Consider the following 24799-nt stretch of genomic DNA (forward strand, 5'->3'; position numbering starts at 1 on the left):
TTAAAGAATTGTACCCATCTGACAAATTCTACCTGAGTTATCAAACATATGAGCACAAATGTCTGTTTTCTCATTTACTAAATAAAAGTAGGGCTGTGAATTTCAAAATTTCAAGTACATAAAAAGAAAGTACTACGTGCTCAAATAAAGTGCTTAACTGCAGAATAATTCTTTGAAAAAAAACAAAAACAAAACACAGCTAATACTTCCTGTTTTGATCCTATGGGTAGAAGCAAAATCATGCATTGTAAAAATGCATTATACATGGGTAGAAGGGTTTCCCAGAATTTTGAGGTCAACTTTGGGGGTGCGCATTATACAGAAGAAATTACAGTAGTTAAGATTGTGACTGGAGATACGTTTTCTTGAGGGCCGCTACAGATAACCGATATTTGGAGACAATATTCATTTGCAGGAAAAAAGCAAATATTGGTGCCAAAATGTTGGATGATACCAACTCTAACACTAAAAACTTTGTTTAAATGCCTTTAAAGAAACTTTCTTGATCGCCTGGGAGAAATCACAGGGTTCTACTAATTTCAGGTACAACTTCAGAAGGTGGTAACAATGTGAAACAAAAACAGGAAGAACAATGACAAATATTGCAGTGAGCATACCAAGCATTTTTGACTCACTCCCAGATAAAGTTAAGATTGTGACTAGAGATAAAACTTTCTTCAGGCCCGATACCGATAACAGATATGTGGAGCCGATATTCATTTGCAAGAAAAGGAAAAAAATACTATAATAATACAAATTCCAACTTAACTTTGTTTAAATGCCTTTAAACATATGCCTGTAAACTTTTTTTTTTTTTTAATATTACACAGTAGACATCTTTAGTCTAAAATTCTAACAAAAAGTGCAGGGAGCTCCCAGTCTCAGCAGCATGTCTTGTAATGTTAAATGAAAACTTAAGCAAATAAATAGCACCCTAAAACCTTCTACAGTAAATCAAGTTTTCCAAAACTCTTCCAAAAATATTTCACTTATCTTTTGTTTTAGGTCTTGTCTATCCCTAATTGTGACTTATGCAACAAGGCCAATGTTGACTATCAAAGTATGTCGAACGATCTTGATGGTGAGCATGGCTGGTAGACAACGTCGGTCGGCGTAACGAGAGAGCGCTCGAGCTGAGTGGCTGCTGAAGTGCCTGATGTGACCGTGACCACTTCCAGAAACAATTTCATTCCAGCGCTTCAGCCATCTCCAGCTGATCTACTCCTCCAAGGTCATTAAGTGTGCCACAGAAGGTCACATGATTAATGAGTGACAGACCCTCTGGTGCAATAACGGGTATGAATGTGGCCCATTAATTAGACAGGGGGAGGGGGGTGGGGGGCAGAGACAACGAATGGCCAGGGACAGCTTGGCCCCCTCACGACCCTGTCGGTCCCAGACTCCATTTTTCATTTTCATCTAGACAAACACACACAGACACATGCTTCTATTAGTCCCCAAATTAAAAAAAACAACAAAAAAAGGACACTCCAAAGAAGAAACCCATCACTAAAAGTGGACCTGTACATGCAGAATGACAAAATGCATGATGATTGAGCAACTGATAACTGAAATTCATCAAAAGTAATGCACTGTAATTAGTTCACAGGTGACAGATTTGAAAGATTTTTTTATATGAATGATTTTTTTTAATGTTGCATGGTAGGTTGATTGTGGACTCTAAATTGCCCGTAGGCGTGAATGTGAGTGCGAATGGTTGTTTGTTTGTATGTGCCCTGCGATTGGCTGGCGACCGGTTCTGGGTGTAGCCCGCCTCTCGCCCGATGATGGCTGGGATCGGCTCCAGCACTCCCGCGACCCTTGTGAGGATAAAGCGGCTCAGAAAATGCATGGATGGATGGATGTTCATTTCCTGATTCAAACGTACTGTATTTTCAAATGTGATCTCCTTTTCTAATGGCACAATATCGAAGGTGGTTAAGCAAAATGTGATCCACTTAATATTTGATTTTGCGCTTTTCAATGTTTCATGTGCAAGTGACATCTCAGAGGTCCACGTGTGAATATGGCACAGTACTTAAAGGGGGTGGGGGGGGGCACTTTTTGTCATATTTGTTCAGTCAATAAGACATGACAGTAGTAGGTTACATGATAAATATGATCTGTGGAAAAATCAACCGTCTCTGGCCCCATCTTGTGCCTCTGATTTGATATACAAGAAACTACGCGCTCGAGGAGAAAAAAAACAATCAGAGGCGAGCGGCTTTGGGGGGCCTGCGGTAAGTGTGCCTGGGAGCGCTCGACAAATGATTAACACCTCGGAGGTCAGGCCTTCTGCCTTTAATTAGTTCATTCCAACCAAAAACCCCCCCAAAAAACTGTAATGTTTGTTAATGAGGAAAAGTGGCACTGTGCAATATCATACTTAACAAAAACATACCATAATGACATTATGAAACAGAATTAAAAACAACTGTTGTTTATGTTCACATTCAAGTAGCGGAGGCTACGTGCGGTTGCTTTAAATACACAGCGTGTCATTCTTTTTGTTTCATGTTTAGTTTGACAGTAAGCTTCATCCGAGAGTGGCCGTCAAGGCACAACTGTACTCCTCTCAAGTCATAATGACGCTTTTAACAAATATGACAAAGTGATTTTCGGGGAAAATTGCAAACTCGCCCCTTGAATTTGCTTATGATTTAGCATGGAATTGTTCATGTGCGTCCACATGACCCATGGTCCACAAATAACACCAATGTTTTTTTTGTTTTTTTTGTTTTGTTTTTTGGTATCTGTTCCGTTGTCGGCGTGGTCCTCAGGTTGAGCTGGTTATCAAACATCACAACGTTGGCTTTTTCCAGCGCTATAAGCCCTCTGCATTAGTGAGTACAATCTCCAGGAGGAAATGAAACATTCTGCTGCCACGGACAGACTTTACTAGAAAACAAAATGGATACACGGTATATAGATGAGAGAATTTAAATGATGCTGACCGGCATTTCTCAGTCTAATCAACGTAATGTAACGCCAACTAAGTATATTGGGCAAGAATATCAGAATCCTGTGCATCCAGTGCATGGATTTCAATTTTAACTCCAAGTCATAGCATTACGGATACCCCCCAGTGGAGTGATTAATCAAAAAAATAAATAAAAATAAATAAATGCATGCAGAGTGTGTAATAACAACCAATAGGAAGAGATAGACTTCAGATGAGGTCATGTGCAATATCAGGCAACACAATGGCTATCTATGTACACAATCGGATCAGTTCACACTCTGCACCTGGGTCACTTCTCCACAAAACCCCAAACGCACCGTCAGCAGTAAGTAAACGGAGCGAAAAACACATTTTCAATTGTCCCAGAAACACAACAAGCAGTGACAGAGTGAGCCCAATCCAACAAAACCAAAAAAAAAAAAGCGCAAGCATCAAGATACGCGTGTGTTTGTGAAATTACCCTAAAACGAATTCTAGGTCACCGAGATTTATTTGTAGTTATGAATATGGAGGAGAAATAATTTACGAGGCACGCCGACAATAAAGATGAAACTGAAAGGTGCGGCGGATGCTATTTACCACTCCATTTTTTTTTTTTTTGAAAGGAGGAACAACCAAAATGAGGATATTAAAAATATTCTTTCATACATCAAACGCAGCGTGAACCCGTTGACCCTTCTGAATAAAGCCTCTCTCTGGAGATTTGACACACATCTCTCAGCGCACATCTGAAGACAGACATGGATGTTGTTTGGCCTCTGATATATTTTTAATATTCAGATCATATCAAATGTGTCCTCTTTCAATTATTGATCTATCTATCTATCTATCTATCTATCTATCTACTATCAACGTAACACATGCTGAGCTCCGGCATGTGATCTCCACGGCCCAGTCAGTCGATCTTCTCATTCGACACGATAAGCGGAGGTCGAGCCACAATGCCGCGTGCGACGCGCTCGGCCGGGGGAACTACGGACGCACGCTCCATCAAACACCATCGACCGGCCCGCCGTCAGCACGTCGCGCCGCAGAGGGTACGTTTGCCGTGCCTGCGTCGCCATCGACGTGCACTGACACATACGCCTGAAGACGAGATTAAGACGAATATTTCTGACCTCATTTTCATGACTATGTGACTGTCAAAAATGCAATTTTGATGAGAGCTGCGCTGTATTTGTTTTCAGCGGTGTGCCGTACTGTACAAATACACCTACCGGTACCATTTTGCCCATTTTAGCCCATCGAGCTAAAATATTACAAACACTGCAGCAAACTAGAACAGATATGACAACTAATAACAAATGAGATATCGGGAAACGCTGCAATTGAGTGCATTATGTTCTCCTGTAAAACTACGAACAAAAACATAGCAGTGATTCTCAAAGTGCGGTACGTGTACCACTAGTGGTACGTGGGCTCCCTCTCATGGTACGTGAAAAAAAATACTGAATTGAATTTTCAAACTGTGCCATCCAGTACATTCCATTTGTTCAGTTAATAGACAGTTTAAGAACTTTTTTTTTTTTTTTTTTTTTTTTTACTTTTGATAATTGGGACATTTCATATTTTGGTCTTCGGATTTTGGAGTGTTTATATGAAACAGGATACTTCACTGTTATTTGTTGGCATTGTTATTTTTTGCTGAACCAGGGATACGCTGTGTAAAGATTTTGTTTACTTGGTTTGAACTACTGCTGCACTAGACTTACAGACATTTAATGTTGAGATACTTTTTTAAAACAATAATAATAAAAGTAACACAACTGAGATCATTTGGATGTATTTCTTTTTTTTCTTCGTAATGCATTGCAAAGGTATCGGATCGGAACTCGGTATTGGCAAACACTCAAAATCAAGTGACTGACCCGTGTGCAAAAATTAAAATAATAATAATAATGTGATCAGGACATCCCTACTTTTTTTTGCATTAAATCTTTTAGAGCTGTTTGTTTTCAAATATTATTTTTAGTTACAATTTAATTGAACTTTTTTCCGATTTAATCTTCCAACTGTGCATGTTCCAGTGGCTTCAACTTTTTTTAATCCAGTACATTTGTTAAATTCTGTTCAGTTGTAATTGACTTTTTTTGAACAAAACATTTTCATTTAATCATTTAGAAATGTTTGTTTTCTCACATTTATTTTAATGGAAAATTTCTGTTTGAAGTACATATTTTTTCCCACTATATTTAAGTGCAGTATTAATGTTTAAACTGTGCAAAATGTTACTGTGGCTTACAACATTAAAAACTATGACCACCTGCCTGGTTTTTGATGAACACTTGGGCCTATTACGCAATAGCAGTTACTTGGTGTAAAAGGTTTGAGATTATACAGTGATTAACTAAATGATATTGCATACTGGATGTTTCGAGATGCTAATTTGAAAAAGGCTAAACAGCAGTTGTGGAACTATATAGTTCTTCTATAAGATATATGATAAGAGTCCATTTTCCAAAGAAATCTAAAGCAACATAATGATATTTAACGGGGCGAATGTTTTTCATGCAGTCTTTTGACCGACAGCATCTCCCGCCGTGGCTCATTTCCGTGCGTGGTGTCCGGCTTCAGGGGGCACGCTGGGGCAAAAAAAAGCGAGATGGAGGGAAGAGAAGGAAGCAAAGTAGAGGAGGGACACCATGCTGGGTGAACGGAAACCTTCCACGAGCCCGAGTTGCTAGAGGACATTTCACGCTAATGGCGGCCGGGCCAATTGAAATGACTGCAACGCTGCATGATTTGAAGGTCAGGAGACAGTGGATTATATTCCAGTGATGGCGGAAGGGGGGGGGGGGGGGGGGGGGGGGATTGGCGGAGTAAAACGGCACCTTCCGCCCTTCACCCCGCCCCTTCTCGCATGCTGCTGAATTATTGCAGAAGAGCTAAGATTGAATCAACATAGCACCCAACGCCACCGCCATTACTCTTACAGATAGCACGCTATGAAACACGGGGCAGGACCAGTACATCAAAATGAGAAATTCTACTCAGGGAAATTTGAAAGTTGTATTTTCATACAGTAAACCAAACACTGTGCTGCTTTTCCCCCTAAAACAATTACCAATTAACATTTACTTGTTATTGTAGTACATTCTATTGTCTGCACTATGGTTGAAAAAAAAAAAAAAGGAATTCATGCCAGATAATCGCTTTGCTGACTGATTGGGATTGCTCTGTTAGCATTTTTTGTTTGTTTGTTTGTTTTGTTATTTTTTTATGGTCGAGAGCACATTGATAAAACAAACAATTAGATGTCTTCCTATAGACACAGGCGACAGCAAACAAGCAGGCCTGAAAAAGCACAATCATTTGTCAAGGATTGCAGCTGGGGCTGCAAAAGTTACTCACACATAACAAAAGCACAGGCTGATTATGCACATGACTGCAGTAATAAGCTGCAATAAGACCAGGAATGACCGTACTATTTAGTCCAGACATTGTGCAAGAGAGCCTAACGTGATTACATCACATTTCCATGTTGCGTGTTTCAGGAACCCAGAGGCTAGCGTGGACACCAATTTGATAAACAACAACAAAAAGGCAACAATGAGGATGTCAAGAGGAATTTCATGAAATCGGCGACATTAATGTAATGAAACTAATTCTCCAGATGCACCAAAGTCACTTTGCATGCATGCCAAACTTCCGAATGAGCACGGGTTCATTCTTCTCCGCATGCATTTGCAGCCCGTGTTGGGATTTCTGAGCCCGAGTCGACATGTTGAATGTGAGCCGAATCACTTGCTAATGAAGCTGCTCTAGTCTCACACTTTGATGAACATATAAACCGCTTTCACACAAAATATTGGCTCAACCGGGGCATCAAAAGCAAGCGTGATCGAGATGAAAAGATGACACTATATCTATACAGCCAATAGAGGCTAAAATAGAATCTTGCATTTTCATGCGCTATCAAAGGGCCTTGAATTTGACTCAAATTAATGATCAATTATTCTATGCATGCATCCATCCATTTTCTGAGCCGCTTCTCCTCACGCGGGTCGCGGGCGTGCTGGAGCCTATCCCAGCTGTCATCGGGCAGGAGGCGGGGTACACCCTGAACTGGTTGCCAGCCAATCGCAGGGCACATAGAAACAAACAACCAGTGTCTCTCACATTCACACCTACGAGCAATTTAGTCGTCAATTAACCTAGCATGCATGTTTTTGGGATGTGGGAGGAAACCGGAGTGCCCGGAGAAAACCCACGCAGGCACGGGGAGAACATGCAAACTCCACACAGGCGGGGCCGAGGATCGAACCCCGGTCCTCAGAACTGTGAGGGAGACGCTCTAACCCAGTCGTTCGCTGTGCCGCCACACAATAATCAAGTGTCCCAAAAAAAAAAATCCATTACACGCTATGGACAACATTATTTTGAATATGGTACTCATCCCTATACTGCCCTATCACAAAAAATATATATTTTTGTGTTTATGTAGTTAGAAATTATAGAGGCCCTAAAGCATATGCTGATGGCCGAAACACAAAACCTCCTTTCAGAAAAATGTACTTTTTAGAAAAAGGTCTTTTTTGTCAAAGTGAAATCCGCCGATCAGAAAACGATTTTGCGTTTTGACCATCGCTGTCCTCCTCTTATGACAGCAAAACTCCACGGGAAATACATTAAACCTTGATTACAATTTTTGTTCAAACGCAGTATCACTATACAAACATCCGTAATATTTCCCAATTACAAATAATTTCACAAAACACATTTTTGCATGACAACTACATTAAATGACATGTATACCGCATGTTAGAAAATCCGCCAGCATTTTGCTTAATCAGTATACGACAAAAGATCATCTACAATTCCGTCAAAGCTTTTAGTCATAATTCTAATAATTATTTCCACCAGGTCAGACCAGATGAGTGTTGTCTCGAGGAAATTGTAAGAACTGACGGCCTCCCTCGTATTCTCGCTGCAGTCGACGGGCGCTAACAAGCAGCAAAGTCAATCCAGCGCACGTTTGAATGGCCGACCGTGTTAAGCTCTTAAAGCGGCCGTTAATCCAGGATTTTAGGAGCACGCGTAACTTTGGCACATTATCATGGCCGAGTCCAGACCTTAGTCTGAGTTTAATCACTATGACCGGCAGCGCTCAAAGGTCTCGCACAGACCTTAAACTTGAGACACTCAAGAGAGGACGTAAGTCACCAATATCGTCTTCCGCCAAAACTGAATTCAACCGGCTGAACAATGTCTGCTTAGATCAGAGCTTCTCAAACTTTTTACACCATGTACCACCTCCAAAAAAAATACTTTTACAACAAAGGTTTTTTTTCCTAAAAAATATATTCAATGTCCTTATTAGTTACTGTAAGATTATGCACAGTTTGAACAGTAACACTGCACTCAAACATAGGGGGGAAAAAAACTGTACTTAAAAAAATATTCATTTAAAATGTATTGCACATTAAAGTTGATGAAAAAAACCTAAATAAATGTATTAAAACCGCTTTAAAATATTCCATGCAAATGTATTGTACTTAAAAGTGAAATACAAATGAACTGTACTTGACAAATACACTGCACTGGATAGAAGAAGAAAAATTAACCATTTTAACGTTACACACAGTGATAATGTTCAAACACTGCGCTTAAATGTCGGAAAAGGGAAAAAAAACTAACTTAGAAATTATTCTTTCAATATGCGTTGCAAATAAATTAAATTAAATTTGCACTGAAATCATGGTTTAAAGGCAAACCGTTATAGGAGTAAATGTATTCTACTTAAATCTCTTGCATATTTTAATTATAAAATGGGTATTTTATTTAGACATTGGTTATTTGTATTGTTATTTAAATTTGTGTTTGTTTCTGCATTATGTACAGCACTTGTTACAGCTGTTGTTAAAGTGCTCTAGAAATAAAGGCGAGTGGAGTTGAGTTAAAAGTTCAATACAACTGAACTGTACTCACAAATGTACTGTACTGGATTTAAAAAAAAATTATAATAATTAAGCCGCTGTAACATTCTGCCCACATATTTAACTCAGTACTTTCGATTCATTTCGATTAATTCCAAATAATTTGCGTGATCTCAATTTTTAAAAAAAATCAATATTTTTCAAAAATTCCAATAATTGCAAATGTTTTTGGAAAAAATTATGTTAAAATAAAGACACGCATACTATATTTGATATATGCATGATAAACATGTCTCTCCATTTGCTGATCAAATGCACTGCAAACGGTGGCATTTTTCATAAAATCATTCATATAATAATTTCCTCTATCACTGATGAATAAAGTGAGCACAAGCCCGAGTGACCTCTCCGGCAGCTTGGCCAGTCTCATCCTCAGCCGCCAGACGCGCACGGGCCGGAGCGGACCGGAACATCTCCGCTGCCCTCGCGGGCCAGACGCGCGCACGTCTAACAAAGCAAACGCAGACGGACAAACGCATTAAGTGCTGACAGCTCCAGCACCTAACCGCGCATCTGCATGACAGCCGTCCGCCAATATGGCGGAATTCATCGGGAAGGGGTCACGTGACTGCACGAAATCCAACGGAGGAGTCACGGGCCGGGGTCAAGGTTTAGGACTAGAGCGGGGGACTTTGCTATAGTTGCTGGATGGAGGATATTAGTAGCAGTGGTCAGACTGATAAATCTGCCTGCGCAGCGAATTGGACATGACTTATCGTGGAACATATGAAAAAATACCACAGAAGCTGTGGTGGGAAAAGGAGGAAATTAAATGAAGAAGGGCAGCAAGCCTGCTTTTCCTGAGTCTTTGTTTTTTTTTTTTTTTTTGGTCCTCATAGTCAAAGCCTGTAAACACACACTCCTCCATTTTCACGCGGGCTGATGCATCCGCTTGTCATGCACACGAGCAGATTAAACGCCGCATGGCTAACACACGTCAAAACCAGACTTGGCGATGATAACCTGCTCCTTCCTGGAAGGGATGCATGACTCCAGATCATCACTGAGCGAGATCAATCAAAGACAACACTTTAAGAAGCGCTACTTCCGTTGCTTTTGAGTTCAAATATGACAGTGGCAATCAAGTAAAAAAGTTACTGTCTCAACAGAGTCAAATATATTGTTAGACAGCTACTATGGCAGCTAAGAAAATTCACAATTAACTTGTCAACTTTAAATAAACGTTTATTAATATTGTGTGAGTAGCATTACAAGGTGTTGGGGTTCGTGTGTGTGTGTGTGTGTGTGTGTGTGTGTGTGTGTGTGTGGGACAGTCAATGTGAGGAAGTGAGTGAGTTAGCGAGGGAGTCCAAATGGATTTCAGCCGGGGAATAAATCACTGTCGCCACAGAAACAGGCCGACAGTTGTGATGGATGGCTGAAATTTTTGTGTTGATGTCTTTAGTATTGCTGACAATTTAGTCTCAGTGGCTTTTTTCACTTTTGCACGACGCATTTAAATGCCGCCACGTTGTAGCGAAACGGCGTTTCTCCCACCCCTGTGAGCCAAAATCAGCCATTATGCCCGCCCCCCAACCCCCAACCCTCCCCTCTTTACAGTGTAAAATAAAAGATGAATAGAAGAAACCACTGGGTGAAGTGATTTTGTGTCATGTATATTTGGGGCTAATAGTGCAGCCAACTGAAATAAAAAACAGACTGAAACTCTCTTGGAAGATGACAATGGACTCCATCTTGAGTGTGTCTGAGTATTTCTGTGACGCTCACGTGGGCGCACTGACCCTTCTCATTGGGCAACGTCACCGCATGACACACTGACTGTTTATTGCGTTCGACAAATACGCACGGTGAATGGTGGGCTCTTCTAATGTGAAAATGATGTATATAATTGTTTTCTCTTTCATTTTTTTGACACCATATGAGCCAATTTAGAACTACTGATTTCTGAACCTGCCCGCGTCTGTACTGTATACTCATTTTGAATCACACACACACACACACACACACACACACACAGACAGACCTCACTTTGCAGTCCAATTTTGTACCCAAAATTCATTTGAGGTTTGCATTTAAGCTATTTATAATGTCTCGTAAAATAGACTTTCTGTACTTTTGCATCAAGTTATGCAACCTAAACGACACTCGACTTTATTATGTCGGTTCCAAAAGTCCAAACATCACACGCAAAGATCGAAATGGACTTTAAATACATTTTGCAGCTTAGCAACAAGTTATGCAAACATTTTACACCCTCACGTCCACTTGACCTTAAATGATCCGAAGTTCCAAAGCCAAACAGCATGACTGCTTATATATAATATATATAACTGACTTACTGTCACAGCATCAATCCAAAAGAGCAATGTGCTGGCTAAAAAGTGTTTCTTTATGTCTGTGTTGATTCTCAGTCATCCAGGTCCTAATAACCCAAAACGGTTGAATCGAGGCTTGTTTTCTGAAAATGTTTAAAAAAAAATTTAAAAACAATTTTTAAATAAAAAATGACCTGGCCTGTTATGCTATTTGGCTAATGAGAACTTCAATGCATGTACTTTCAAAACAATGTACTTCGCAGCTTACGCACACACACACACACACACGACACATCCTTGCACACATACACATAAAAAAAACTTCAGAGTTGGCCCACTCGGAGTTAACCCCCACCCCCCAACACACACCCCCACCCTCCCTTAGAGCACCTCGGTCCAGTGTTCCCATGAGTTCCCACCTGGCAGCCTCAAATCAGAGCACACTTGCCACAAACTTAAACAATCAATACTTCCAAAGCCTCAGTCGCAGCTCCAAAGTCAACTGACTCCACCACGGCACACACATTACAAAAAGCTTTTTACTGACCTTACTGTCTCTTTTTCCCCCCTCTATGTCGTTACAGTCCCCCTTCTCTGCTGGTCCTCTACACCTCTAGCCTCAGTAAGTCATGCAGGAGCCGCCTCGTGCTCCTGCTCAAGCCCCACGCATCTGTATGAGTCTGATTTCACAGTCCAGAAGGGGACGAGGGGGGGGGGGGGGGGGGGGGGGGGGGGGGGGGGGCATCAACGTGCTGCTTATTTAGAAGCCGGCGCACAATACCTGGACTTGCAGGCAGCTGTTGAAAACACGAGGCAACATCCAGGGTGCATAATACTCACTCACATACAACACACAGTCTCTCTCTCTCTCTTCCCCTCGCCCCAACACATGTGCACACACTCAAGAGCCGGCTGCCTGGCTGGCTCACAAGACGGCGCGCACACACAAAGTGACACAAGCAGCAGTCTGTCGGAGGTCTCTCTACCTGAGCTGGGACAGCACAGACACACGCACACACACACACACGCGCGCGCGCGGCAAGAGCGAGAAAGCCTGGCCGCTCCGTCCCGTCGCCGTGTCTTTCTCCAAAGTGTTGAGAAGACAATTTCAACAAGGGATTGCTCTCAATCTACTAGGGTGATCCACATGGATGAGTTTATAATATGCTTGGCACTCTCTCACTCTCCTACCCCTTCATCTCCTTCTCCTCCCTCGCTCCTTCTCTTTTCTCACTCTTTTCTCAGGCGCTGGAGCCTATCATCAAGCCGTCACCGGACTCCGCTCCCCCCCCCCCCCCTTGTCCCCTATTCCATATTTCGCTTTTTGCCGGGATGTGCCAGTGATGGGGCCAAAGACTGACTGCACCTGAATGTGTATTAGTGAAATGCATTATTTATCGCAAAAGCTGCATTCATTTTTTTTTTTTTTTTTGCGCCAGTGGACATTGGGTGGGGGTGGGAGGGGAGTAGCGGCGGCGGTGGCTGCATCAGCAACGAAGGGGTGTATAAGTGATATGACAGGGGGGAGGGGGTGGGGGGGGGGGGGGGCAGAGTTGGGTGGGGATGAAGGGTCAGGATTTGGCAGAGAGGAGGAGGGGGGAAAAAAACACATGGAATATGATTTTAATGTATTTATTTATGCAGTGACTGGGATTGCCTTATCATCCAGGGTGATACTTGAGGGCATCGTTCTCCAAGTCATCCCGAATCACAGTGCCACTCATTTTTTTTTTTTCATCACAATGACTTCAATTTATTACATTCTGTGTCTATGTGTGTGTGTGTGTGTGTGGGAGGAGTGGGGGGGGGGGGGGGGGGGCAGTCTGTGTGTGTATGACCGAAGGACAGACATAAGAAAGACTGAAAGAAAGACAAAGAAAGAAAGAAAATAAGAAAAAATGAAAGCTGGACAGAAAGAAAGAAAGACATGTCGAAAAAAAAGTGTAATATCTTCACACAATAAAGTTCACTGGCCAAAATGTCATTTTCCAAATACGCTATTAAATAGTTGACTCGATATTGTTCAAAATGTTATTACATCCCAAATTATGAAGCTAATTATAAAAAAAAAGTCATCTTGAACATTATCTCCCAATTAAGATGGTTTATCATTTTCATTACTTCCTACAAGTTCACTTTGCCACTCTTCCACATTTGAATAATTTTCATCACATGAGTCATTATCCACACACATTAATTACATTATGTGCTTACATCAAAAAGTTGGAATCCAGAATATTATGACGATCATATTAAGTTCATATGCATTGTAAAATGTTCCAATCGCTTGGTTATTTAATTATTCATAGATAGTCGAGTACAATTCTGCATAACGACAATAAAGAAACATTTAAAATGGAAAATCTGAGTTAAAAAAAAAGCTACATTCCCTAAACGTGGTCGCAGAAATCGCGCAACGCGAAGTGCACAGAGTCTCGCTCTTCTCCGTCAGTGTGCCGACAAAAATCTTCTGCGAGGAACACGAACGGCCGTCGGGCACCCGCGAAAGCAAACGATGTGGCCCAGGGCCCGGCCGGCCTGTGCCGTCACCACCGTTAGCACAACTGGAAAATGAAGCCATTGCCATTGACAGTCCCAATCATGTTAATACTATCATCATGAGGGGAATTTCTAATATTATTTTTAAAAGCCTTCGTGTGTAAAAAAAAAAAAAAAATTAATAAATAACTAAAATAAAATAAAAAGGTTTCCTTTAACTATCTTAAAAGGAGAGGAAAGTCATATGCACATGCACGACCTAATAGTGCCTGCTCTACCGGTATGTGGTAGAGGCCTCATTAAAAAAAAATATATATATATATATATTATAATAAGAAGAATTATACATGAATGTCAGAGCAACTATAGTTCAGGGGTCACATACAGCCTAATTTGATGTCAAAGAGGCCAGGCCAATAATATTGTAACCATACTTCATATACCAATAAATATGTTTTAATGCAAAACAGAACAAGTACATTAGGAAAATCTTTAGATTTATTGACTTTAAAAAAACAAACAAAAGAACAATCATTTTATAAAACAACCTCAGAATTGTTGAGAGAATTTTGCGTCAGTTTGTCAGCTACACGTGTGCATAACAACTGATTACAGTGATTCAATTAAAAGGCACAATATTTTAAGGTCAATGGCATTTGGAACTGAAAAAGATATTTCATATAAATCAACAAGAATTATGACCACTTCAGTTTCTACATAATACTCAGAAGTCTTATATATTTTCACTTTCCAATTCATCCTGCGGGCCTCATTGTGCCCCCTATAGGGGCCGGTTTTGGCCCACAGGCCATGTATTTGGCACCACTGCTCCAAGAGTCTCAATTTCTCTGCCCACCCAACAGAGCCCCCACTGGTGCCGGGAAATTAAACATCCGCCCTGCCCAATACCCCTGCCAAGTTGCGTCCACGACTTTCCCGACACCATCCAATGTCATTAAACATAACAGTCGAAACAATCCTCCTTTTCTTTTTGTGACTTTTAGATGTTCCTGAACGTTATTATTATGTTTTATTAATATCTCTGAATTATTACTCATTTCCCTCTTAGAATTGAGTGCTTTAATCCACATCTGAAGTACTCATCAAGGCTGTTGAGAGAAATCAGTTTGGAAGGATACATTATATTTGCAAAAAATGCAAAGGACAAATGAAAAATATATAGCGATACTAAAATATTAACTTTTAATTTCAAAAAGATAATTTACCGGCAAGGTTCCTTTCCCGTCCATATGTTTTTGCAAATGGAAAATACATTCTGTGATTGTATTAGTGATTATCATATTTCCACTATGCAATTTAGCCTTGTGTGTTATTATTTCTTTTATTTTGCATAGTGTAAAAAAATAAAAAATAAAAAATAAAAAAAACATGGTTTCAGCAAATAGAGGTTTAGATTTGACATTGGGGGGCTGCACAATTTAAATGCTTCCAAGCATGAGAGTTTCAACTATCTTGCCTTCATGTTCACTCTTCATGTTTTTTTTTTTTTCTAACAATAGTGAACTGTAATTCCCATGATCGCCCTTGAAAGCACGACCTTGTGCTGTGTGACGGGGAGATAGCTGCAGCATGAAGACAGGGCGCCACTTATCATCAAGGGATGAGGTGGCTGTTTAATTTCACACCACCAGTGGCTAAAACCCCTGTTAGCGTTGAGAATCACAATGGCGGCTACGCTGGGGGAGCAGATGTCCTGGTGAGGTGGTACAAAGAGGAGGGGGGCTGGGAGGGGGGGGGTTTGTAAAAAGTGTGCGGTAGAGTGTTTGCACTGTCACCATGTATTGTACTCACAACAGGCCAGAGAGAAAAAAAACAGCACCTCTCTCGTTATGATGCACAATAAACACACGAATAGCCATCCGGGTGTAGTGGCTTCTAACCAAAAGTAGTGGAATGCACTCCACGGGGGACGTGAACCGGATCGGGAGGGTCCTCGTCGCTGAGCAAAGGTGGCGGAAATGCGCTTTAACAATAGCGCGACACGGCACGGAGGCCGACATTAGCGCGTGGCCGATTGCTTTGTAAAGAGCTTCTCATTGTCTGCGGTGATGAACTTGAGCTCTAGCCTCCAACCCAGGGGTCTTTTTGTCTCATCCTGAGCGCCCCTGACTCCCCTTTTGCAGCCCCTCCCTCGTGCATCCCACACACGCACGTCCGTGGCCAGACATAATACACCCCCCCCACCTAAAAGTGATGCCTGCAGGGTTGAACGGTGACCACTGCTCCCTGCGCAGCCGAATATCAAATACAGTAATGAGCAAGCCCGAGAAAATGGCGGCCCTCTCAAACATGGCTGCGCACTGGTGGTCGCATGCGAATCAGGGAAGAAGAAGAAGGTCACTTCTCTCATCTTTTAATATGCCCTGCACCCGGCTACCATATAGTGATGGTCCCCTTCTATTCTTCTTAAATGTCTTATTTTGGTCTTTTTTTTTTTTTTCACCCCAACCAATTCAGCATGCAGATGTAAAGGGTTATTATTTAAGAGACGAACGATGGGGGAGATGAGAAGCGACATGCGGCTGCATCGGAGTGATGAGAAAATTAGGAGAGTGAAAGCGGCTCTTCGAGAGCTCCCCCCCCCCCCGTTTTCGTGGAAGGTAATAAAAATATCAAAATAGGAAAATACAAATAACGGTGACCCTGCCCCCGGTATTGTGCAACTCGGCAAGAAAAAGCAAAGCTGACTGCTGTTCCTCCACTGCGCCATGTCCCCTCTGAGTGCTCCCGCCCAGTCATACATATTCACCCCGCCAACACACACACACATACACACACTAAATAGGATCATTTTTCTATAATTTCTCCATCAGTGCGTGATGTACACAACATTCCAAATTCATTTAGACTGCTTGATTTCTATTTTTATAATATCAGAACATCAAGTTCAGGAAAATAAATGTTTATTCAGCAGAGTGGAGAGCGCCGGTCCAACGGGGAGGGAAATCAGTATATCACTCCATCTGGAAGATGAACGGCATGTTTTGGAGTTCATTGCCTTTCGTCGCGGCCGAGTGGCCAGTGTGGCGGCCCAGCGGTAGCGGGCCCAGCTGCCTGGGGCGGGGGCGATAATGAGGCGGGGTCCAGCCGTTTTTTTGGGCTCGCCCCACGTTCGCAGTGTTGCCAAACGTGTTCCGCAGCGTCTTGTGACGCCTTCTCTGTGACCAGAACGCAATGCTTGAAAAAGTCCTCTGAACACTGATTACTTTTTTTCAAAAGTAACTGAGTTACTTTACAGATTACTTGATTCGCTTCATTAGTTACATTCAGCAACTGCGTTGGGCACATTAGGAAGGATACTTACATGTCATCAGAAAACTTAAAGATGGATGCAACATAAACCGACAAAAATGGTAACACTCTCGAAGCTAACGTAGCACGTAACTTAGCATAGCATGCTAACTTCATACAGGTATAACACAAACTTAACTTCACCGACTTAACAATTGTACGCACTCAAAATGGCGGCACGATAACTATCTTCAGTCATACGGGAACTATTGCTCGCTCTGTAACTTAAATAAGTGGATCGCTCCCTAACTGTTCTTTCTCTTTCCCGCTCGCTCTACTGTGATGTCATCCGAGCTACCAAGGACCCACGAAAATAGCAACCGCACCATTTGCCTGCCGAAAAAACAAAAATGTCAGTTTTTTGTACACAGTAAATGGTGTTCATTTTTATTGTTTATTTGTTGTTCATTTTGGTCACAGGGCAATAGAAAGAACCTCAAACTGTTTTATGATACTATAAATTGACCGTAAAAGTTGCCCAACAAAACAACCAAGTTTTGCTAATCAGGTCAGCTCAGATGAAACTGTTTCAGAGTGGTAATGAATGTACCCCAACTGTGATTAACCTCCAGCTTCCTTGTGATAATCAACAGGATAAAATGGACGAGTGGATGAATATATCAGAAAATGTGATACAGTACTTTTATCAAAACTGAAGAAATATACCCTTGCGGACCATGTTGAGTAAAGCGCAGTTACAAAAACAAGATGAAGTGTAAATACGATCCGAGTAATACCGTGACTGGTGTTCAACATAGTACAAGGACGGATGATTCCTATGCATCCCCCAGTGGGATACATAAAAATTGGCTATGGGAACTTCGTCGGGACTGGAGGCTCACAGATCTGATCGCGACACTTAAGGAGCAGAAATAGGATAAATGGGACTGTTTGCCGCAGAGAAGCCAGTATAAATCCTAAGCTTTACCAGAACTCCAAACCCCTAATTGCTTAAGGGCACCATACCATTGACCCCTAAGCCCCTCACTCTATTACCACCTTGATGATTGTCAAGCTTGCTACAGAAAAGAAATCACAGACATCCTATGAAAACCTTCCAGCATTCTTATTCCACTGCAAATATATGACAGAATCATGATCTTTTCTAACCTCACGTGTGGTGTCATTGCCAAATGTTTAACGTGCGTCAAAATAGCAGAACAAACACAATACAAAGGATCACCAATAGTGGCTTTTGTCTTGCCTGAAAAAAAATGTACTAATTTGATCAAAATGATTGACCATGGCTTTACATGCTCAATGAGAGCCATTTGAGTGGTACACGCGAGCCTTGTATATTAGTGAAGAGAATGTTCTAGAGCTTCTGACTTGCTGTTGGACAGCCCTAAATTAAATATTCTCCGAATCCATTAGGCTAAACAGCCCGCGGAAAGAATTTGTCACAACACAGAAAAAATGACAGTAAACGCAGGCAATCATGAGTCAATCAATTATGCATGAATTATATTTTTCTGTGTAAAATGTCTTCTGTTAATTCCCCTTTGTATACGACGTCCATTACATTAGAGGGAGGCATCCACAAGATCGAAATGAGCATTTGCTGGGCAATTTATCAGGCTCATGCTGCCAGCTGGAATGAAAACACGAGCCATTCAAACAACACAACTGCAGGGGCCACAAGGAAAGCTTCCAGATTCTCAGTGCTAAACCCCTCAAAGAACATTTCCTTGCAAGGAAGTCTTAAGTGTGTGTTAAAGAGAAAAAGTAATTTAAAACTCCAGCTTAACAAGATGGCTTGTAGAAAGAAGATTAGTGGCCATCGGTAGTGTAGTGATGCACATAACTGACATTCACCCTCAATGCCCCATGCTTTCCTTGCCCTGCAACTGACTGGCAACCAGTCCAGGTTGTAGTCAACCTTTGACCACGGAGACTAGTGCCTACCATACCAGTATTGCCCTGAGCATCTGACAGTTTCTGGCTGAGAAGAACATCGCTGTGCTGGAGCAAAGTCCTCACCAGACCTGGTTTCAACCATTTCCCTCTTTCCCAAGCTCGATGGAACCCGCCTTGAAGACATGGACACCAGCCCTGGAACATTTCTGACACACCTGTTATATTTATGCAACATGCAACATGGCAGTGCGTTGGTCTGATCTAGCTTCAGCATCTTATGCTGATGAAGAACAAATTCCCAGAAGTCCAAACTGTGGTCTAGACCTCTTTTTTGTCTGGACCTTCATCCTTGAGGTGAGACGATGAGGGTAAGAGTAAAAGTATTGGCAGACTGCGCTGACCAGTGTCAGCGAGGTGCCAATAGTTGCTCACTTAGCAGATAAGTAAGTGAAGGGCCTTTTCCACCAACCAGCCCAGGAACTTTGAGTTCCTGGTAGCAAAAAGTTCACGTGGCGCATGTTGTTTGTGTTTCCGTTGCACATATTAGTTCAGGGTAGCTTAAGCAAATGAGGCTGATGTTGCTCAATATCGACACCTACACGATCTAAAAAAAATGCTGGTATCTCAAGCTTTCAATGTCTTATTTTATATCTAAATTTCTAATATTTTTGACACCTTTAAAACCTAACCCTTTATCCAGGTGAGGCAATTGATAACTGATTTATATAAAGGTACATTTCAATGAATTTGAATATATTTATTCTAATTTATCGGGATGACTTGCCTAAATAGAAGCATGCAGATGACTACAGATGCGGACACACAATTAAATCTAATCAAACGTATTTCACTCTCTCAATGCTTTCTAGCATCACTGACACCCCACCCGACATTAAATGCAACACAATCCACCTTTATGCAGTAATTTGTTTTCTTTGCTTCGTTTTCTTTACTCTGTGTAACTGACACCCGAATATACAAATTTAATATAGCTAATAGAATCATTATCAAATTCAGATCAATATAAATGTAGCCTCAGTAGCAGTAAAAGACAGCAATACTGAAATATAACACTGGCTGTGTTCGTTCATTCTCCAGTCTACAAGTGGTGCTTTGCTGCCATCAGACATGAGTTACCAGACAGGCACATTACAGCTAATAAGACACCGGCAAAACAGCCTTTATTAATGCATGAGGCCATGTTGGGCCTGGAGGAAAATCTCACAGAGAAAGGAGTCATCAGCGTACTTCAAAAAACACAACTCGTTGATTATCGATTCGAAGTTGCAAACACTTACTGTGTGAGAACAATGACGCATATGCACGTAAGAGTATAACGCTTCTTCTTTGTGGTGTCGCAAGAAGCTGGGGCCACTCACGTACAGTACATACGAATCATTACTTGTATATGTATTATTTCCTTGGATAATGTCAAGAAAAGTTTCCTCAACTGGTAGGAATCAATATTCTGGACGTCTTGCAGACAGCATACAAATGATCCACGGAAGACATTTTCAGTTTCAGTACGATCTCAATATTTTGACATGTGAACATAGCGAAAATCGCGAATGACACCTGTGACTGAGCTTTACTGAAGTGGTTAGGAAGTAGTCGTAGTAGTAGTCGTAGTTCCCCCCACAGAATGCCTGCAGGTGGGGAGGGGGAGGGGGTGAAGACTCCTGCGTGAGTGATGGAAGGGGCCACTACAAATTCAGGAGCTATTTAAGGTCAGTGTGATACAGTCCCTGGACTTAACCTGAATCTGGGATCCAATGTCGGGGCTCTGTTCTCATAATAAAGCTTATTCTCCTAAACTTCATCTGGACTTGTGTAACTCCAGTGAACCTCATTAAAATTGTGGAAACATGTTGTGATGAACATAAACTCATGTGAGGGCTACATTTTTTTCTTCAAAACCCGTGTGAAGAAAATTACTCTACATAAATACATTTGAAACACAATACTGTAATGCATTTTAACTCAATAAATAGATCATGTTGATAAATAAGATTTAATTTGAAATAAAATATCATCATTAAGTTGACTGCAAAGCTGCTCTGAGCAAGTGCGAATTTGCATTTGACCTCAACTGCAAGCGCACGCAAATCACCCTCAAGGGTCGAAGTTCACGTCTGGACAGAAGATGGCATCGCAAACTGGCCTCAACAAATGCAGAGGAACATCTGCTCCGCGTGCGTCACAAAAAGCTGTCCCCTCAGAGACCTTTGCAGCCCCCAAGAGCCTGGGAACGACTCAAAGTCAAGGGCAGCCTCCACACTGATTGAGTCCTGAGCGGACACAGCAACATGCTTTCAGCGTGTAAGCGAGCGAGTTAAAATCATTGCAGGACACAGGCAATTTGTTTTACTCACATCTGTTCTTCTTGGAAATTGTGACGGCAGGAAACTATTCTGACAAGAATTTCGTATCGAATGCAACTAAAGGCACATTTCCCAACGTGTGTTTGCGAGAGTTTATTTTGGCTCAAACACAAAATTGTTCATTTTTACTTCCCCTCTCAAAAACATTTTTTTTTTTTTACATTTCAATTGAGTTGTACAAGTTATAGGCCACATTAACGGTGGAAAAAGTTTTGAAATGATTTATCTTGGTCTCATTTTCAATGAAGGTGTGCAGACTTTTTATATCCACTGTATTTAAATGAAAATGAAAATACAATGCACATGAATAATATAAACCGGGAGATAAGTGAAGGTCATATTAAAGTTAAGGTTGTTGTGTTTTATTGTTTTTAGGCTTTACTTTTAAATGGGGTTAATTTCTTTCTACACGAGACAATACTGTTAAAAAGTGAGATTTAAGGTGCATCTTCAACACATTTAGCTTTCGTCATTTCACAAATTTGCACTTTAGGGATTATTAACAGCATGATTTTTGTTTTTTACCTTTGGCTTTTGGGGATATTATTGCAAAAGGCAAACATGAGATTTAGAGGAATATAAACCAGAAGAGATTTTCAGATGAGCATGTTGCATGAATTTTAAGTGACATATGTAAAGCGCATCTGCAACGCATTATGCCTCAGTAGTAGATTGTATTATTAGTAGTCATTTTTGCAGCTAAATTTAAATTTGGTATGTTAAAAAATTGCCGTTACACTTAATGATAGAGAATTTATGATTTGATGTCAACTATTTTCTATGGGAAAAATTATTTTGAAATACCAAACAATCTGAGGTCAATTTGTATGTCAAAGGTTTTGGGTTGCAATTAATACAAATGGCCTAGGTAGAACGTTAGGACATTCAATTTTTTATCACTTACCAATTTCCCCCCAAAAACCCACTCAACGACACGGTACGGTCTTCAGAACCCTTTCAGGCAAAGTGCCTTAAACAGGAAATCTGGTGGAACTGCGTTACCTCAACCAGCTCTTAAATAGAGCTTGTGGACAGGATTTAGTCGATCTCTTAACACAAGACTAATCACGTAGCACATTAAACATGAGAGCCCTGACCACCCCTAAATACTTTCACTTGGCAGCCTGACACTACGCTTGAAAGGAAACATCAAATCAAGTCAATAGATGGCTCAATAGCCATGGATGTCTGAGCTTGCCCCGCAGCGAAAAACGACCATTGTGCAGATCCTCCTGGCCTGAGCTCTGGTTTTCGTTCTGTATTGGCACCGCTGCGGGACAGTTGACGTACGTCTTATTCTTCCGCCAGACATGGCCCCTTGCGTGCCGCAGTTGCTCAGTCGTTCTAATGTGTAGCTGATGTGCACCTGCTGGGACCAGGGTTGCATGGGTGCACTCTCCTCAATGACGGCATCAATCACTCAGTTGGACTTTTTATGGCCGTTTAAACATGCATTTCGCCGCTGTTACCCTTCCGCATAGCAAGTACGCCATGCTCGTGAGTCGAGCCAGATTCCCTCACTTTCAGTTCTGTCAGAATTAGGAGGCATGATTTGATGTTCCGGAGGCTATGCAATGAATGTTTGATCAACCACGGAACTGCTTTGAATGTAGGCAAAAACTAGCATTTGCGTAATATAATACTATAATTCTCAGTGGCGTTTTTAGCATGGTCCTGTATGTCGGACATGTTTTTGGACGCTGTTGTGACAGGATTCATTGTGGTTTTTTTGCTCCTATCTATTAACAGAATAAAATGCCCAACTTTCTATCTTTTGCCTTTATTTGTACTTTTCCACCCTCTTTTTTACCATTTAGTATTCCTTTTGCGTGGTGCGGTATTAGACTTATTTTGGGGGCACTTGTTTACGATGCCAGAACCGCAAGGAGCTTCACCCACAACATGAAGCCAGATGGCATCCTCTCGGCGAGGAATGCATCGCAGATAAGGAGGAGAAGAAGAACAGCCGGCGCTAAATTGAAGGAAAGTGAAGAATTCAAAGCAGACATTTCCATTTACGTTTTGGTTTTTATTTAGTAAACTACCTGTGAATATTGTCAGTTATCCAGGTCATTTCATCTTCAGGTCATTAAATCGATCACAACTGGACTGTTCCGGTTGTTTTGGAAAACATCCAAGCAGGCTTCATCAGTTCATATTTATCATTTCCATGTTAAATAAAATAACGTTAGCACATTCATAGCAAGTTAATATAATCAAGCAATACAGAGGCTTCAAACCTTCTTTAAAAAAGTCTTTCAAAAATAGGTCTTTGATGTAATTTCACTGGAAAACCAGACAACTCCAAGAAAAAGTCTCACATTCACATCAACTATAAAATTACAGTGACATGATAAACGTTATGCTTTGTGAAAACAAAAACAAAAAAAAACAGATGAGTGTACTAGAACTACAGTCTCTTGAAGTAAACCTTAACTCAAATTAAACCTTAATCCCAACCATTCAAAAGGAGACAAGTCCCACTGATTGGCAATTATCTTCTCCATTGTTGCCGCTACCCTCAAGATCATGTCGACCCACCTGACCGTCGATGAAGGCTTCCTTGTAGAATCTGCAGACTTAATCTCCAACACCAATCTCACCGATGAGTTTCATGACATCATCTCTCCTGGGAAGTTATCCTATTCTACGTTCACTTTCGAGCACAATCGAAGCTACTATATTAGCAGCGAGTTAATGAGAAATCACGGGCGCAGACATGCTTGAGGACGTGCATGACGTCAGACGAGTACGTGATTGGCTTCAATGGAAATGACGCGAGCCGCAGTAAATTACGTACAGCACTTATGGGTTTCTGAAACAAAACCTTTATTTTTGACACGTTTTACGTAGGAGTTGCTTGGTTTTACAGGGAAATGCTACATCGAACGATGCCGTCATAGGCTAGTAGGCCAAGCTCTATTTTCGTTTTGGCACTTGTTTGGGTTTTGTGCTTGAACTCGTCGAAAGGGACAGGGGATTTGGACCGTTGTGAGGTTACTCGCCAACAGAAGAAGCAACGGATGTTAGCAAACTCCTGTTGTTTGCTTACGTTCAAAGAGCCAATGCTCGTGATGTCATGCACTCTGTGATCGCAAAATGACAATTTCAGCATCCAGGCACCCACTTGCTGGTCAGTGGAAACGTCAATCATATTACTCCCTCTCATCTCGTCTTAAAACTGCCAGCATTCCCAGTTAACATGGATATTTGACTTCCAAAGCCGTCATTGGCAGTGAATGTGTTAACAGCTTCACACGTTAGACTATTTGAAATGAGAGGGAATGAAACTCTAGACCTGAGCTCTTCATGTATATTTTAATTAGAAAATAGCTTGTATTTGTTTATTTATTGTGTTTTATGTTTTAGGTTTGAGCTTATGCCCAGCACTTTGTTACAGCTGCGGTTGTTTTTTAAAAGTGCTCTATAAATAACGATGAGTTGATTAACTCGCAATGTGACTTTTATGAAGTTCCTGTGATTGCCATGCAAACCTACACACCTAAGAAAGAGTTTCATAGGCATATTGCAGATGTAAAGTCTGAGCAGTGAAAGCACCGTGAACCAGTGCGTCCT

At 41.3% G+C, this 24799-nt stretch overlaps 1 protein-coding gene across 5 annotated transcripts in view; it reads right to left on the bottom strand.

Annotated features, from left to right (window-relative positions):
* zfhx3b (zinc finger homeobox 3b) overlaps nt 1-24799 on the bottom strand; it is a 272875-nt gene that overhangs the window by 232664 nt on the left and 15412 nt on the right. Inside the window, exon 1 of one of the 5 annotated variants that reach the window (XM_061754450.1) lies at nt 11722-11787. The exons of 3 other annotated variants lie outside the window; for them this stretch is intronic. The gene's annotated coding sequence lies outside the window, so the exon portion shown is untranslated. Of the gene's footprint in view, nt 1-11721; nt 11788-24799 lie in introns of those variants that run through there. One more of the 5 variants, XM_061754441.1, reaches the window with a different exon arrangement.

Source organism: Phyllopteryx taeniolatus, chromosome 2 (assembly GCF_024500385.1).
Source record: "Phyllopteryx taeniolatus isolate TA_2022b chromosome 2, UOR_Ptae_1.2, whole genome shotgun sequence".
NCBI classification, from domain to species: domain Eukaryota; kingdom Metazoa; phylum Chordata; class Actinopteri; order Syngnathiformes; family Syngnathidae; genus Phyllopteryx; species Phyllopteryx taeniolatus.